This window comes from Numida meleagris, chromosome 19, assembly GCF_002078875.1.
Source record: "Numida meleagris isolate 19003 breed g44 Domestic line chromosome 19, NumMel1.0, whole genome shotgun sequence".
Taxonomy (NCBI): domain Eukaryota; kingdom Metazoa; phylum Chordata; class Aves; order Galliformes; family Numididae; genus Numida; species Numida meleagris.
In genome coordinates, this window is record NC_034427.1 from 11,527,805 (window position 1) to 11,544,977 (window position 17,173).

A 17,173-nucleotide genomic window follows, 5' to 3' on the forward strand; every position below is an offset into this window, starting at 1 on the left:
AAAAAAAAAAAAAATATTCCAAAGGTCACTGCACATCAGGCAGAAGGCAGCGCTTGTTCCAGCGACTCGCCCTGAGAACTACAGGTCTTCATTAATATTAATTGTGTATGTTTTAAACAATCCATGCTTTAAAAACACAGAGCAAACAGGCAGCAGTGAATGCTTTGTGAGCCCTGGGGGTGGAGGTAGCTTCCTCACTGATGGTTTCAGGCACAAATGTTTGCTGTTCTGGTTAACTTCAAGGTTTGTCAATTAGAGCCATATCATGCATATGCTTGTGGAAAAGTGGGGGCATTTCTATGCTCACCAGTGAAGCAAAGGCCCAAAGACCATTCATAGCCAGTTGTTCGCACAGACATTCACCATGATTGTGCTTATAATTGCAACCACGGATACAGAATATGGGATCAAGACCCTGTGTGCAAGTCTCTCCCCAGATGCAGATGTGTGCTGGGAGGTGTGAGTGGCCTGTGAGGAGTGCTGAGTGGGATGGCTGTGTTCCTGGTGTGAGACAAGGCATGTATTTCCAGCGTCTCAGAAGGGCTCCCTTGAGATGTACCTCTTCTGTTATATTTGTCCACTTGATTTCATCTCTGCCCACCAAATGCTTTTGTTTTGGTGTTGAGATGGCACAGTTGCTGGGATGGATACTGGGGAGCATTTGGTGCTTGTGGGTGCCCCTTGTACGTGCAGCCTTTCCCAGCAGAATTCTCTAGAGTTTGTCCACCTCCCCGCTGCACAGGGCTCATCTCTCTCCCTGCCACAGAGCAGAGTGACAAGTCTTCGGCTCATTCCTGCTTTAGCTGTGCTGGGATGGGAGGTGCCCCCCTCCTGGATGTCCCTTCCCCTCTGCTCCCAAGAGATCCCCAGGATTTCCCCTGTGAGGACCTGTCCCTGAGCATCCCCCACCAGCATCCTGTAGCTCTGCAAATAATGCTCTGCCACCTTTTCCTCAAATACCATTCAGATATACGTTTTATGGGGAGATGCTGACAGACAGCAACATCTGCTGCTCTCAGCTCATGGGCTCTCATTTGGGTTATAATTACTCCATCGGCCGTGATCTGCTCTCTGTTTGCCCACTATCTGTTTCTGTCAGGTCTCAGCCTCCTACAAACCACCCATTATGTGGTGGTGATAATTAAATCTCCCTGCTCCAGGCTGGGCTGAGCAGCACAGGGAGGGCCTTCCTTGTCCTGACAGCTGCAACCCCTAACGATGCCCTGATCACCTGCCTGCTCTGCAGGACAGGACACCTATTTGTTCCAAACAAGCTCTTTCAGCAGCTGTCAGATGCTAATAGCTTTCAGCTGCTGGCAACCTGTGCCCTATGCAAACCAGGGGCGCATCATGGAAATGTGCATAAATATTCATGTGTGGCTGACAAAACCAGAAGTGCAAACGTGGTTGTCGGAGCTCTTGCATGAATGTGCCGTACCCTGCCCTGTTGTGTTGGTTTTAATATGATGAATGTAGTGCAAGTGTCTTGAAGTGGTGTTGCCTTTTTATTTCTGTGGTTAAAAAAAATCTGCTAAAGGCAGTGGGGATGCAGAGATGTGTGGGTAAGAGCAGAATTTGGGTCCCTCTGTAATGTGGGCGGTCCTGGACTGGAGCCACTCTACTCTGTGGGTCATGTACTGAAATTTTTTACTGAGGGGAAGGAGTTGCTTTGTTCAATCCTGTCTGCATTTGTCTATGAAGAGCTGAAGGTGTCTCACTGGAACAGACCATGAGAACACAGTGACTGCGTTCAGTGCTTCTGTGTTTGAATCAGCTAACTCCTGGCACAGCAGACTGCCTGACTTGGTGAGGACTTGACCATCTCCCACCATTCCAGCTCCATGGAGCATCAAAGTTTTGACACAGACATGTTGTGAGCTACACAAACTCTTCTACAATTCTATCAGTGGTTCTGCAGGGGATGACATTAAAGTACTTTGTTAGCAATACACTTTTGTTTTCCTCCACAGGTTCTGGATAACTGTGCTGAGAGAGTGCGTTCATGCAAGGTTCCCATTAAAACTCACTGGAAGTTGCCATCTGTGGGACTGCATAGAATGGGGCTGAGCTGGGCAGGGGTTGAGTCCTGGCTGGCACTGAGCCTGGGAGGAATGCTCCTTGGGTTTGTGCGGGCATCCAGCTGATCGCTGTCATCTGTCACTTGTGTACCCATGTTTGTGATAGATAGGCCCTATGAAAACGAAGTTAATTCAGTGTTTCAGGTGCAGAGTGTTATTTTAATTAAAAATTGTATTATAATAGTTACACAAAAGGATTCAAATATCCTGCAGCTTGATGTGATGAAAACTAGAAGATATAGGTGTTGTTTATGAGCCATCAGAGATTCCCACTGCCACAGTGCTTTAGTGAAATGAAAAGAAGAGAAAAGGAGAAGCAGAGCCATGTGCTAATCCTTTCCTTTGTTGCTTAAGGGAAATTTCAGTATAAAGTACCAATTTCCATATCATTTGAATAGCGGTTGCAGCCCATTGGTGTTTAAAGTAAAATGTGCAACTACTGTAATCAGCAAAACAGATGCAAATGCCTTGTCTGTCTTTAAATGCAATCCCCTCCTTGCTGTCTCAATTAGGTTTAGTGTGGAAAACTCAATCAGATAATTAAAAACAGGAGCTATTCTTCCACTTCTCATAGCAATGGCTGCTCCCAAGGCAGCTCCGGGTGCAGGAGCCCTCCCCTCCCAGGGACAGCAGTGCTCTTTTCATCCTGCCTGTGCCCAGTAGCTCCCACAGCAAGTGTCTGCACATCTTTATAAAAAAGGCAACAACAAAAATAAATGCCATTTAGCAGTTTGATCCCAGGCAGTGGTTCTGTGGGGGAAGGGGGGGGGGGGGAAGCACAGTGCATTGAGGTCCTGCAGAGCCCCCTGAGCCCAGCTCTGGGTGGCTGCAGTCCATCCTCAGAGGGCTTTTTAGCTCTGAAATGATGCATGGTATGAAGAAGGAGTTTATTTCATCCTTCATGCCTGGTAGGTTGCAAAACAAAATGTGTCAGGGTTGGCCGCTTCAGGAGCTCATCCCTGGAACAGCAGAGAACCGGAGGGAGTAGAACACAGGCTCTCTGTAACAGAAGATGGACACAGGGGGCTGATGGGCGGCCACACAGGAGCACCAGACTATCTGCAGCCTTAGCAGAGTGAGCTGTTGCTTCTGAACTTCTGGGAAAGTTTGAGCCTGGTATTGTTGCTTGGGTTGTTTTCTGTTCCAGGATGACTCCTGTGCTTGCTACAGCGGCATCGTAAATTCATGCATATATTTTTTCGCTAGGAAAAAATGTGAAACTCATGCTCCAATCTAGAAATAGTAAAGCGCCGCAGGGTTAAGTGCTGGAGTTCACTGGAAAATCTACTCACTTTAGTGGGAAAGGGTTTTTTTTTTAGTGTATTACAAACAAAACAAATTTGGAAAGTGAATTTTAAATACAAAGACCTGCGACCGCAGAGCAGAGCTGTGCGAGCAGAGGTTGGGGTCAGCGTGGTGGAACCTCAGGTGCCCTTGGAACAGCCTCTGGTGTACACATGGACCCATACAGGGGAGGCTGTTAGGAAGGGATAATTCAATACTTATACTTAATTATTTTCTTATTTTCCAGTTATGCTCTGTGATGCCACCACTGATTACACTGAAGATATTCTGAATGCTGTCAGCGGAGAGAGAGATGGAATGCGCCTGAATATTTGTAAGGAGAGTTAAATATGATCTCAAATCTAATTCTTACAGCTGCTGGTAAGAACTTTATGGGTTCCTTTTATATGGGGGTATGTAACTAAAGGAGATGTTCAGCATGTTCCTCGGTGGGTGCCAAAAAGCTTATTTTCAGAAGTATCTGAGGCTCAGGGAAAGTCAACGGCAGCTATATTTACCCTGAAGTCTGTGCAACTGCTGCCAAAATCGAGCCATGTTCTTTTTGTAGGAATAACCATGAGAAACAACAGCATTTGGAGGAAGGAACGGGCACCGTACATGTGACTTATCTGACATGGAATTACGTAGATTTTTAAAATAGGGCCCAAAAGGCCAAATGAGGTTGTGCCTTGAGTGCTGCCGTCAGCAGGGTGGAAAGGAAAGGAAACCCTAACTCTCAGTGTGATGGATAAGTATTGTTTCCACAGAAACTTCCTCCCCCAGTTGGCACGTGGGCCTTGCTCTGGTGGGAGCTGGGGTCGGGGGTCGTGCCATTGTCTGCTGAAATGATCCGATTGCTTGTTGTGTGGAAATATAAATCTTGGGCCTTTGATCGTGTGAACCGTAAAGGAGGGAAACGCTTCTTTGTTTTTATTTAAAAAAAAGGAAAGTCAGAGCTGTGGCCAGCACAGTGCTGAAGGCGGGCAGGCTTCAGCCAAGGCGCTGCTGTGGGGATCGTGGGGTGGTGGCAGCCCGGGAGGGAACCCTGTGGGGCGAGGAACCCTCTGGCCGGGAGCAGGTGGCTGCAAGGCCCAGCAGGAGCAGGGGAGTGCAGCTGGATGCACACCAGGGTCTGGTACGTGGAGGAGCTCCCAGCACCTCCAAGCTGGCATTTCACCTGCCCCAAACTCCGGTTGTTTCTACGGACCAGATTTGGTGTGATTTTTAGTAGGTTTGTTTGTTCCGCCCTCGCCAAGCGATGGGTGAGGTGTGTGGCAGCCAGCTGCCAGGCTCAGCAGCAGCCCAGCCACTGCTTCATCACAGGTTGGTTAGCTGGCAGCCCGAGGCAAACCTGCAATCATTAACAGCCCATTTGCTGGGCTAATGACTCTTTTTCACTAGATGTATAATTTAATATATGGTAACTTTCATGCTTAATTACGCTCTTCAAAGCTTCTTTTGAAGGAATTTATTTTTCTGCATGCATTTATTAAAAAGTGTTGGGAGCTGGCTGGCTTGCTTCCCTGCTATTCTGCATTAAAACCAGATCATTTATTTAAGAAGATTTTAATTGAGATATGGGTATTTCCTCCTCTGCAGCTTTATAGAATCATAGAATGGCCTGCATTGAAAAGGACGATGAGTGCTTGAAGAAATAAATAACAATGAATTACCAAGATGTTTCAAACTTGCATTCTGTGCCCTACCGCAGCTTGCCCCGTTGTCCTGGACGAGGCGCAGGCCTGAACCCTTCCAGCACAATGCAAGGCTTGAGCTCGGCAGCCTGGCTGCATTCCAGCCCGGTTCACGTCTGACTCAGCAGTGAGTGCCCCTGCCGTGCTCGGGAACCTCAGTGGGAGCACAGTCGGGCTCCTGTAAGTGCTGTTAATCCCACATGCCATCGGCATGCGGCTCTTGTAAGGCTTGCTGGGATCAGTTCGGATGAAAGAGGCTACGCGTGTAAGATGTTTTTCATCTGCATCCCAGATCTGTACTACATCAACGCAGAAGTATGACTTTGTCAATCAGATGCTTTTTTTGAGCTAGGCAGCTGATTGAGAGGATAGTCATGAATTTGGTTTTCTTTCTGTGAGCTCTACTGTCCCCTTCATGGAGATTAAACATTTCCCAGTACTGTTTTCAGCTCCACAGAGCAAGTAAAAGATAATCTCCTGCTTGGATATCCTCACACTATTGCGATCCACTAATAGGATCACCATACAGTTTTGACTTAACAGGCACTGGGAGAGGATAATCCTGTTTACTCGGTCATCCAAAACACTGATGATCTGAGATAATCGGTGGCTGAGAGCATGAGGAGGGATGTGCGAGGTGCTCTGTGCCCGGATGGGTGAGTCAGAAGCTCTGCCCTGGGGAACGGACTGAGCTCACCACTGCAGCCCCAACAGGGCAGGGGGAGAGCCCCAACCATCCTCACAAAGACAGAAACTGGAGAAGCCAACCAGGTAAAATAACAGCGTTTCCTAGAGTCTTTTCCAGATGTTGTGCTTGTAACATGAACTCTTACGGCTGACACGTGAGCTGTGGATTAACATCAGATAGTGCTGTTGACTTGTCAGCCTTGCTCTGTGGCCTGGGAGCTGTCCCTGCCCAGATAACGGGTTTGTGGTTAATGGTTCAATAAGCCAGCAGCAGCGCATTGCCCACCAGCCCCTATGCACCGTAGCTAGATGCCGAGCCCAACTCTTCACCACGGCTACGCATGTTAGTATTGAACACATGCACAATGATTCATCGGCCCCAATGCAATGCTTACTTCAAATAGTATTTTACTAGGTGCTGGCTATATTTAACTTTCCAAACTTGAGTGGACGTAGAGATGTGATCCAGATGACAGAATGCTGTTATGTCCTTACATTTAAAAACCAAAACGTGCTTTTCTCTCCCTGCTGGCAGGTGTTCGGGGCCCTGCGGGTGGGATTTTCACGTGTGGCTGTTCGATGAGCTCTGAAAGGCAGAGACGGCATGAGACACCCGGGACGAGCAAGGCTGCTGGCACTCGCTCGACAGTTGAGGCCGTTCTGCTCGGTGACTGCAGTTCTGCAATCAGCCTGCAGGGGGCAGCAGAGCGGCACAGGGCTGCTTTCCTCCCGGAGCCCCTCGGGGCTGGCAGCGCCTAGGAGCGGATCTGCAGACCCAAGGTGGGGGGGAGTGCATGTACCCACCGAGCTGAGGGCGTCACGCCGTCCTGGGGAGTGCCCGCAGCCGGAGCTGTCCCCCTGGCCACGTCCTAGCAGGGCGAGATCTCATGTGACAGCCACCACCTCGGACAGCAGCGGAATGGGACCATGGAGGAGACTGGTGGGTGTGTGGCTTCACAAGGTGGGAACCGCTGCAGAAAAACTGTCTCTCAGTACTTAGGCCTGTTTATGAATTTTGCTTCCACAGCTAAGGTTTCCTTTTGTTGTTGTTGGTTTCTTTTTTCAGCAGGAGCTGTAAACAAGCAAACAGCACCAGCTCCTTGCAGCTCCCAGCCCTTCTTCTGCAGCACGGTGAGATCCAGCAGCACTGCTGTTGTCCTGTGGCCCGGAGCAGTGCCCACCCAGGTGTGTCTGAGCCCCTCTGCAAGGCTGAGGGCAATGCCGACCCTGACAGCGCCGATTTGTCTAGATTGAATCCTGCAGAGATGGCAGAGAAGAGAACAAACTCATAAATTCCCCTTCACATTAACATAGAATAGCTTTATAATGTTGGAGAGAGCTGGATCCACTCCAGCATGGTTTTTCCTGCGTGTTTGGCTTTTGCACTGCCTTCCACTTGCTATTTGTTATCGGTTTTCTGCTGTTTTGGTGGGGTTTTTTTCTTTCCAAGTTTGAAATATGGCATGAAGTCACAGATTTTGGCCTGTGGCAGCTTGAGGAGTATGTTTATTTGTTTCAGCAAAACCTTTTCCCTTCCAATTCCATTCTCAGTGCCATGGAAACATTCCCGTAGTCTCAAGGTTTTGCTGGTCATCACTGGTGATGAAGTGCTCGGGGTCAGCAGTGCCCCTTCTCAGGAGGTGTCCTCAGTGCAGGGATGGCTTTGGGAGGGCACGTGGGGACAGCAGGGCAGGAAGGTGACAAGTGAGGGCATTTTCTCAATGATTTGGAAGGTTCCTTTTTCTTTGAAATGTGTTCTGCAGAGTAAGCACGAGGCAGGAGCTGAAAGCCCGACCTGCAGCTCACGTCTTGCTCGGCCCGATGACATCTGGTGAGTTTTGGTTCTGCCCTGTGCTCACGGTGGGGAACGTGCCTTAGTTTAAAACCATTGCCCCGTTACACAAAGCAGGCAGCTGGGTGCCTGACCGCGCTGCTACAACAAGTGTTTTCCTGTTGGCCAAAGTTCAAATCAATCAGAAGGTCGAGCTTGTTTCAGGCTGATTATCGGTGCACCGAGTGATAAGAGAGGGGATGGCTGCGGAAGCCCAGTGCAGCCGCTGGAGCAGAGCCAGCCCTGCTGCAGGAGGGCTCCAGATAGCACCGAGCCTGGAAACCAGCAGCAGCTCTCAAGCCGAGGCTGGCTGGAGGGAATTCCCAGCAAATTCTGTAGGAGAAAATGGCCCCGGTGGACAGGGCTGTGGGTAATTCAAGGGCTGGTCCAGAGTTAAGTCCTGGTTTCTTGAATGTAGTGAGGTGTTTGGTCAGGGGGTGGAATGGCCCTGTTTGAAGGAGTTGTGATTTTTCTGAGCGGAAAGATCTCTGCTGTGAAGCACACAACAGGAGGTTGCGTTTGTCACTGCTCCCAGCACAGCAGCGCTCTGCAGCAGCAGGTCTTGGCAGCTTCTCTACTGCCATGGAGAGGGTGGCAGGGGAAAGCTGTGCGGGTCAGAACCTCAGCATCTCCAGGGGATCAGTTCCACGGTTTGCACGGCTGCTGCTTGGGCAATCTGATGGCTTTGCTTTGGGGAAACAAACAAACAAAAATTTAATTTAAAAAAGGAGAGGGAGTGAGGACTTCTTGCAGTAGGTTTCTTCTATTTGCATTAAGGTAGGGGACATTTGACAGGGAGTTAGAAAGCCCATTAGAAAGCCTGTGGCACGGAGCCATGCTTTCATAAGCTTGCAAGGGATGGATTTTTTACATTTACTCTTTTTTGTTAAAGAAAGCATTCTCCAAGGGCCAGCTACAGAAAAAGCTCTCTCCCTCCTTGGCAGAAATCTCCCTTACTTAAGCAGCCAGGACTTCCTCAGCTCCAGCTCTCGTGTGACTCATGTGCTCACATACCATGGGCCAAAGGAGCATCTCTGAACCGCGGTCTGAATCTGATCTTTTTTCTTGTATGGCAAAGATGTGAGTAGTTCTGTGTGCTGATGCAGACAGGTGATGCTGGGGGCAGGCCAGCTCCAGGCTGTGCCTCTGTCATGCTTAGCACAGGCGGTGTGTGCACACCCCATCCCTCAGAGATCTGATCTGCTCTGCCTTTTACTCACCTTTGTGTCCACTGATGGCAAACCAGCACCAGCAGCAACAGAGAATGGGTTTTGTTCTGATCTGATTCATGAAACCAGATGTGCCTGTGCTTTTTTGAGCTCATTTGAATGTATGCGATGCACTTCTGGCTTTGCAGAATCATCAGTTAGCAGATGTCTTTTGAATTGTGGCACTTCAGTCAGAGCTTAAAACTACATCAAACCACTCATTGATAAGAATTTATATTGCACTTAAGATACAGCGGGGTTTCCTCCATCTTTTTCCACTGAAAATTATCTCATGGAAATTTTTCCTCCTAAATATTTGCCACCCACCCCTCTCTGGACTTTCAGTCCCAGATTTGCTGATTAATGCTCCTTAATAATTAGCAGTGGCTGCAACCTCTGTCTGGTGGACAGAGGCAGGGGATGGAGGAGGGCTGTGTGCAGGGGGGGCTGGGGCTGTGCTCCTGCCTCTGCCCCACAAGGCCCCGTCCAGCAGGAGCGGCTGCCCCAGGCCCGTCCTGTGGGGCTGTGTGGGGGCAGAGCAGCCCCACGCCTTACTTGGGAGACATCTGGAGGTAGGCCTGAGATCAGCTAAGAGAGTTTGACGTGCTGGAGATTAGAAAGAGCCATTCTGAATATCCGTCCTGGCTTGAGACATGAGAGGCTAAATAGGGACACAGCATGAGTAACCCAGCAATGGCTGTTTAGCTTAAAAAATCATGGTAGTTAAGAACAGAAAGAAGAAGGGGAGCTCTGAAGCACGGTGCTGCTGGAGCTGGGGCAGTGGGATGGCTGCTGGGATGGGAGAGCCCTGCAGCTGTCCCAGTGTCAACCAGTGCCACCAGCTCCCGTCCCACAGCCAGCCTGGTGAGCCCGGCACGGTGCTGCCCGCAGCTTTGGGCTCTTATCTTCCATTGGATTTTCATTGTTGCTGTTTTGATTTGCTGATTTTTTTTTTCCTTTTTTTTTTTTTTTGTCATAAGACCAACCCAGAATAGAATCATGAGGTCGGTGTTTATAACTTCCCAAACCATCTATACGCCGTTTTTAGTGCTGACGCTGTGCATGAAAGGCCGTGTCACCACCGTGCTCATGTTTCCTTGTGACTCTGGGGCTCCGTTTTTTCCCATTTCATAATCAGTAAGTGAAGTGAGTCTGACAGCCTTGGTTTCAGCCCTCTCCTGTTGGTTCCCATGCTGCAGATAGGCTCAGTTAGCAACACATTCTTGCCAGGAGAAGAGAGTTACAGTTCAGGCTCGAACTGTGCTAGTGTTCTGTGCAAAGTTTTCTTGACCAAAGTTAGCTAGAGCCAGCGGGAAGCGTGACGTTTGGAGAGCACTATCTATTTATCTTTTCATTCTGACCAAAAATACCTAGAGTGGAAATATGCGCCTTATTTGCATCCCAGCAGAGAACAGTTGAGCCCCTCCAAAGAGAAGCATAAACACAGCGTTTTAAATGCCCTCTTCGTTTTCATTTAAATTCTGTGCAACTTTCCCTCTGTGTCTATATGCTAGATAAAGCTTTGAAAGAAAAATGAATGATTGGTTTTCAAGGCACAGGAAAGCTTATCTAATTGGTACTAAGAAAACGGTGTTAGCTCTTGCAGCAATCGTTAACCAGCTCCACATCCCGGCCTGGGCACAGGGAGCTGTGACTTCACCCCAGCCACGTGTGTGCTGGGAGCAGTGGAGCTGCACATCCCGCGTCCCTGACTCGTGCAGGGCTCCTGCTCTGGGTGCGAGATCCTGCCCGTCCCCTCCCAGCCCTGTTGGCTCCGCTATTTATTGAAGCTCCGTTTGTGCCCGCTGGGTTCTGCTCCTCCCCTCTGGGCACCGACGAGAGGAGCTGTTTTTAGATGATGTTTTCAGTCGGGGTTTCGAGCGGGATGAGCTGGCTCAGCCCGGAGGGAGAACAGCATGTGAAACACAGCGGGGTCAGACAAGGACCGAGTGCCCTGCAGCCGGCACCCCGGGCTGCCACAGCTGGGCTCTGCAGGGCTGCACTGCAGCAGAGTGGGCTCCATAGGCACTGACACTGGCTGTAAACTCCCGGTACTTGTGTCCACTTGGCTAACTTTGTCCTCCCATCTCGTTCTGTCTCTGTGTTTTCCAGAAGCGGGCTTTGGAGGGTTTGTAAGGGGGGGAGGAACCCTCCTCCTGACCTCTGGTATATGACAGCGAGGGTTGGATTTCGTGCACTTAACTCCCACCGTCTGCCCAAGAACTTCTGGCTGACTGCAGTGCTTCCCTAAGGGGGAAAAAAAAAAAAAAAAAGTTCTTAAAAAAAGCAAACAGACAGACTGCCCCTGATTTTGCAGTCATCTCAGCATTGTAGAAATGCTTCTTATTCCCAATGACATGCCCATGGCAAGGGGTCACGTGGGGCTTCCAAGAAAGCTCCTGGACAAAGAGCTCCAGCCCTGGCTGCCCCGTCCCTGCTCACTGCTCACAGCTCTGCTGGCCAGGTGCTGGGGAAGGGCGCACATTTTTTTCCCCCTTTCCTTCACACTGGGTCTTTCTTTTGTCTGTGCAGGCTGTGAAATTTCATTTCTGGTCTATGATTTGTTAAAGGCCAGAAGTAATGCTCGTTGTCCCAAGCATCTTTGTGCCCTACCTGTGGCAAACGATGAGGGAAAGCTAATGGAAGCCTTTAAAACATGAATATAAAGATGTTTATTTACAAGGACCTATACCCTTTAATGGTACAATTAGAGCGATGTTACATAGGCTGAGGGAGGAAGAAGGACCCATGTGGGGCTAAGGAAGGGCCAGCCTGGAAGTGGGGCTCATTGAACCCAGCTCAGCAGCAATGGGATCATGCCTCCATTTGGGTGGGAAACTGCCAACTCAGAGCACCCTGTGTACTTTGTCTATTCATTTCCCTTTTTGTTCTTGCAGTACCCAGAATATAATGACTATGATTTTTCATCTAGCAGATGAAATAGATAGAGGCAGGGAGGACTGGGACAGACACATCACTGGTGGGCATAGACCCACCTGCAGCAGTGGACAGCTGGGGGATGGATGTGGGGGATGCAAAGGTCTGCAAAGCCACAGCATGGCCTCTCCTAAACAACACAGCTGAAGGTATGCTAGAGATTATCCTCTAAAACCTCAGTGCTCAAGGCCTTAATGACTCCTAAATAGTGGCCAGATGCCTGTTTATTATCAATCACCTATTGCCAGTTTTACTCATTAATGAGTTTCTCGCTAACAGCTGCCTTATCACCCGGAACTGAGATACCCAGTGCAGCGTGCTGCAGCAGGGCTCAAGGAAACACTGCATTTAGAAACAGCACGTTGCTTTCGTGCTGCTGACTCAGGCTGAGTCCAATGGCCAGCCAAAGAAGCAGCAGTTTCTTTCACCTTCTGGCATTCAGGGACTGCTCTATGCACAAGCCAGGACTGTGCTGCCTGCAGGATCCTAGGCCCTGCCCAGCTGCCTGGAAGTCCTCAGTGCTCCCAAGGGGAGTGCACAGCACTGCACATCCACCTGCTGTAATCACAGCTCCCTGGAGAAAATAGTCTGGAAACAGTATTTCAGGTTGCGGATGGAGATTTTTACCAATTTATTACCTGTTGGGTTCTCTTTTGTTCCCTCTTTGGCTGCCAGCTCCCCCTCCATCTGCCACAGCTACAATCCACCTCCTCTTATCTCGGCACAGTTTGCTCCACCTCTTGCCCATTTTCATTTTATTGCCTCGCTAATCTCAGCCTCCTGCTTTTCCTGACGCTGCTCCCCCCTCCCCATCTGTGGAGATTAAATCACTGCTCCCTTTGTTTGGTGCCACTCAAAATTCCCTCGTTTCACTCAGGCTTTGGGATGCTTCCAGGCACTTTTGCTGTTGTCGCACACATCCGTTTTCCTGGCACAAAAAGGCCCGTCAGCATCTGATGGGAGCTTTAGTGAGCCCTCGTTCCAACCAGCTCTGAGATGTCCTGAATGTGAAATGGAGCTGAGCTCAGCCCCGGACGTGCACAGTGTGCCAGAGGTGGCTGTGGGATGGCTGCAGGAGCACAGGGCAGCCCTCCAGGGCACAGCTGGCACCTGAGTGTCAGGCAAACAGAACCCCAACTCCTGCTCAGTCTGAGGGAGCATTTCCCAAAATACACAGACATGCTGTAGGAAGCTATAATATGCACATGGGTACATGAGCCTGCGTTTTCCTCGAAATTCTCAGATAAGATCTGTAAAGAAAAACAAAGGTTATGGGTGGCACGAAATGGGTGGAAACCAAGATACAACCGAAGTATTGTGACTGAAAAATCTGATAGAAATAGGACAGAAATGAACCTGGCAAGGAGAATCACCGAATTTGTTTTAAAAACTCAGGAAAATTGGACTCCTAGCTCTAATGATGCCCGGATTCTAAAGTGGCTTTACATGTTTTGGAGTGATGTATTGGTGCACCCAGCCTGCGTGCAGCGCTCATGGCCTCAGAGGCCCCTCATTGCAGCTCCCCTGCTGGGTGCGAGGTCTGCTGCTCTTTCGCTTAATGGTTCGTTTTTAATCTCTGCAGTTCTCTGTTGCCTTAATTCTTAATTAAGAATGCCAACTGCGATGCATTTGCTATACCTCCCCTCGCTACTTTTATCAGCCAACATGTTTTAAATAAGTTTAGAGAGTACAACAGCTAAAAAAAATAAATCAGGCAGCTGAAGATAAAAGCCAGCAGCACGCTTTTAAAAATAGAGCGGCCAGCCCTGCAAGGGGTGCTGAGTAAATGGGTGCATGGGAGGGAGCGGAGCAGGCTGCAGAGGCACTGTTTAAACAGAAGGTAAATAAGTGGCAGGGGGAGCTGCAGTTCATTTTGTTCCCTTACGTGTTGGTCAGATAACGCAACATATCTTCAGGCGAGCAGCCATGTGCTAAAAATGGACGTGGCTCTTGGGTTGCACCGGGTGACACGCGAGCTGTGGTGCTCAGATTCTCCTCTGGAGCATCTGCAGGAACAGAGAGAGCATGTGCCAGAGAGCTGCACATGGAGGCATTGGGTGTTTCAGAGCTCCAGCAGCGCTCAGGTCATAGCACCAGGGTTGGGGAAGGTACCTTCTGCAGTGAAGGACCGCTGTCTTTGGGATAGCACCAGATGCAGGAGGGGCTGGGTGCAGATCCCTGAGGTCAGGCATCCTCTTGTTAAAATTCTTTCCTGCTCTGGCTGACCTGTGAAAGCAGCAATCTTTTCCCTCAGTGACAGCTGCACTTGGTTAGTCATTTAGGTTTGAAGTGTCCCATCCAGTGAGTAATTCCACAGAAGCAGAGTTTAGAGTTGAAGTTGGTTTAATATAATAAAACAATTGTCTTGAAAGCCTCCTCGGCATTTTAATGGTGTTTTTCTTTGGACTAAATATACACGAGAAGTTGAGAGGCTGTGTAAACCTAGCAGGGAATAAAAGAAACTGAGAGGAGGACTCAAAGGCCACATCCAAACTCCAAGTGTTGGGCAATAAGTGAGCCACCAGCCCCTCTGGGCAGGAACACCCACAGCCCTGGGAGCTGCACCAGGCACCTTTCCCCTTTCCCTGCCCCAGGTTTTGATTTGTTATCTCTTTGTCTCCTCCCACCTGGGTTTGCTTGGCTCAGCTGTGAGCGGGATGAGGGTTTGGCCCCCAGTGCTGCAGCAATAATGGCACAGCTATGTGTCTTCTCTGCTCCCTGGGAGACCATGCTTGATTCAAGCACATGTTGCTCACTAGCGTGGAGATTTCCACGCTTCTTGGCTCAGTCAGCCTTCTCCAGTTCTCTTATCCTATAAAGAGCAAATTCAGGAGAAAGAGAATAGCACTGCTCTCCTTGGCCAAAACATGAGAAGCAATTATTTTCTCATTCCTGCAGCCTATCACTGTAATCTGCTCTGAAGAGGCAGAGAATGCAGCCTTCCTCCTGGGAATAGAGCTTTTCCCTCCAGGGTTGGTGCCTGTTGGGCAAGTTATTGCCTACAAGGTTAATCAGCTGTTGTAATGCTATAATAGGATGGAAAGTACCACAATAAGAGCAGAGCAGCACAGCACAAGCCTAAGCTACAGTAAATGAGAACAAGCCCAAATGCAGCAGCCATAGACAGAAATGAAAGACAGAAAACTGCTTACCTTTGAAAGACCACCAATAAGGAGAGATCTCCAGAAAAAGACACCCTCACCTCCCCCCTGCCAACCCTTAAATGAGGTCTGGGAAGGGGTGGGTCCTGGCTCCAGCCCTTCCATCACTCAGGTGCATTGCTTACACCTGAGCTCCCCTGGGCTGGCCCTGCCTTCCCACCAGGTGCTCCATCACTGCTTCAGGCCCTGACTCAGCATTTCCACTACAGCTGTAAAGAATGAGCTGTGATAGTGGGTGTACTGAATTGCGCAGAATCGTTACATTTGAGGAGTGACAAGCTAAATTCATGCACGTTTTGGTCAGAATGGAAGGCTGCTTTATGCATTCTGCTGTCGTTCTGCTTTCATTTCTAGATGCTGGGAAGTAAATCAATGCGGCAAATCAAAGTTTGTAAGGTTTGCAGCGCTTGGCTGTGCAATGTTTTATCTGTCTTCAAAAGCAGCACAGCTCCTCTGGAATCAGTCCATTTGTCCCCACCTCCAACAAATGCAATTTTTACCCGTTATTGAGAATAAACAGAACTCTTCCTTAGCTGTGAGAGAACAAAATGTGTTGTCCCAGAACTGGGTGTTACCCAGCAGTTCTGACTGAGGCACAGCACTCTCCTGTAGGAAATTCCTGGAGTGGTGAGATCTGAGAGCCCTTTCTGTCTGCTGGAGGTGTGCGTTGGTGCCAGCCCAGCTGTGACTGTGTGAGACCACTGCTTCTATCACCACAGCCAGAAGACTCCGTGCCTTCGTGGAACAGAGCTTCCTGAGGACAAAGGGTACCAACTGATGTATAATATTGCTGCTATTTATAAGGCAAAAACTGATGTATGTTAGGACTAAACCAGTGCGTTTTCTCCAGATGTTTTCTCCTGACTGCAGCTCAGTGTGTTTCGTGCTCATCCTGCTCTCTCTGGTCTCTACAGATGCGATCACTTCTAGTATGAGTGGGAGCAGACTCCCTCTTGCTAAGTGCTATCAAGGCATCATTCTAACACAAAGTGGAAATTTCTCCTTCGGGTGTGCAGCTCTCACAGGAGGCACTCAGTGGGGTGACTGCTTACAGACCTGCCTGCATGCTTTCAGACGTGAATTCATACAGAATATCTCCTGTGAAAGCAGCTATTCTTGTTCCTGCCAAACTGCCGGGAAGACCCATACAATGATGTTAATTGTAAACCACAAGCTGGCTCTTATCTTTGAATTGTTTTCCTCCAACAGTTTTAAGAAGAGCTCAGCATGTTCTCAGTAGGAGCTGATAGATGCTGAGCACTTCTGAAATCCTGCCAACTTCGTTTTGGTTCCTAAATGGGAACTGAGTGCTTGTGAGCATCTGATCCTAAGGTGCATTTTGTAGCACTGCAGCTCTGTCCATATCATTCCTTTCTTCTATTGCTGTCCCCAGAGTGCTCCCCACTGTGGCCAGGAGCCACAGGGCTGCTCAAGGCATGAGTGATGTCTCAGTTATTATGTTGTCTCAAGCCGCACTGAAGGAATTAAATGACAGCAGTTAAAGGTGGGTCCTGTCAGCATCCTGTCTGCAGGAAGGTCCCCACCATCGCTATCAGCAGCACAGATACAACTGAGATGGCTGTAATGGATTTTATGTACATATTTTGGTATATGAAACATTTAATGCTTTCTTTTTCACAGTACTTCATCTTGTGTTTCAGGCTGTAGACACTGTGGTTGTCAATGCTCAGTTTCAGGATTCAGATTTCCTTCTAAGTAGGTTCTTGGGGCAGAATAACAAGCATATTTTAGTGCTTTAAGGAACAGAGGAGAGGGGAAGATAGGCCTTTATCTGACGCTTTTCCAACAGATTTCATGCGTGGAAGGCATCTGCTTGGGCCCTGTGGGCTGACATCCCACAGGACTTGGCAGCAAGTGGGAGAGCCACATGTCATCAAATCTGGGGGGCCCACGCACTGTGGACAAAAGTATGGCAAAGAGTTTAAACATTACTGACTGCAGTGATGTTGGAGGGCTGGCGAAAAACGATTAGCATAGCACTCTGGAATGTGGAGCTTCAATAGCCGCTCCAGAAGGATCTGCAGCCCCATTGACTTTTGCAGCGTCAGTAGGAGCCCTTGCACTCCAGCTTTCGTCGGCCTGAATGGACGGACGTGCAGGGCAGCGTGTGCAGTGACCGCAGAGCTCGCCGGGCTGCTGCTCACGGGGCAGCACACACCGTGCCCCACGTGCTGGGGGCCTTTGTCCAGAAAATTCGGGTGGCTAACAGGGTCCTGGTGCATGGCCAAAACCCCCACGAAAATCTTTATCAGTGTTAGGCCATAACCTTGTA

The 17,173-nt window shown here is 49.2% G+C and overlaps 2 long non-coding RNA genes across 12 annotated transcripts in view; one reads left to right on the forward strand and one right to left on the reverse strand.

Annotated features, from left to right (window-relative positions):
- Positions 1–17,173, forward strand: part of LOC110408167 — a 32,502-nt gene that overhangs the window by 2,098 nt on the left and 13,231 nt on the right. For 2 of the 7 annotated variants that reach the window (XR_002444195.1, XR_002444190.1), the window contains exons 3-6: positions 3,610–3,696; positions 3,931–6,704; positions 6,810–6,928; positions 7,507–7,574. This is a non-coding gene — a long non-coding RNA (uncharacterized LOC110408167). The remainder of the gene's footprint in view (positions 1–3,609; positions 3,697–3,930; positions 6,705–6,809; positions 6,929–7,506; positions 7,575–17,173) is intronic. The other 5 variants (XR_002444191.1, XR_002444192.1, XR_002444194.1 and 2 more) reach the window with 5 other exon arrangements.
- On the reverse strand, positions 11,933–14,936 carry LOC110408166. Of its 5 annotated transcripts, none has more exons than XR_002444186.1 (5): positions 14,872–14,936; positions 14,347–14,531; positions 13,832–13,945; positions 13,605–13,725; positions 11,933–12,969 (listed from the first exon to the last, which is right to left on the reverse strand). It is a non-coding gene; the product is annotated as an uncharacterized LOC110408166 (long non-coding RNA). The 5 variants fall into 5 exon arrangements; XR_002444185.1 differs by having other exon boundaries at positions 13,832–14,161; XR_002444187.1 differs by lacking the exon at positions 14,347–14,531 and having other exon boundaries at positions 13,832–14,161; positions 14,872–14,916.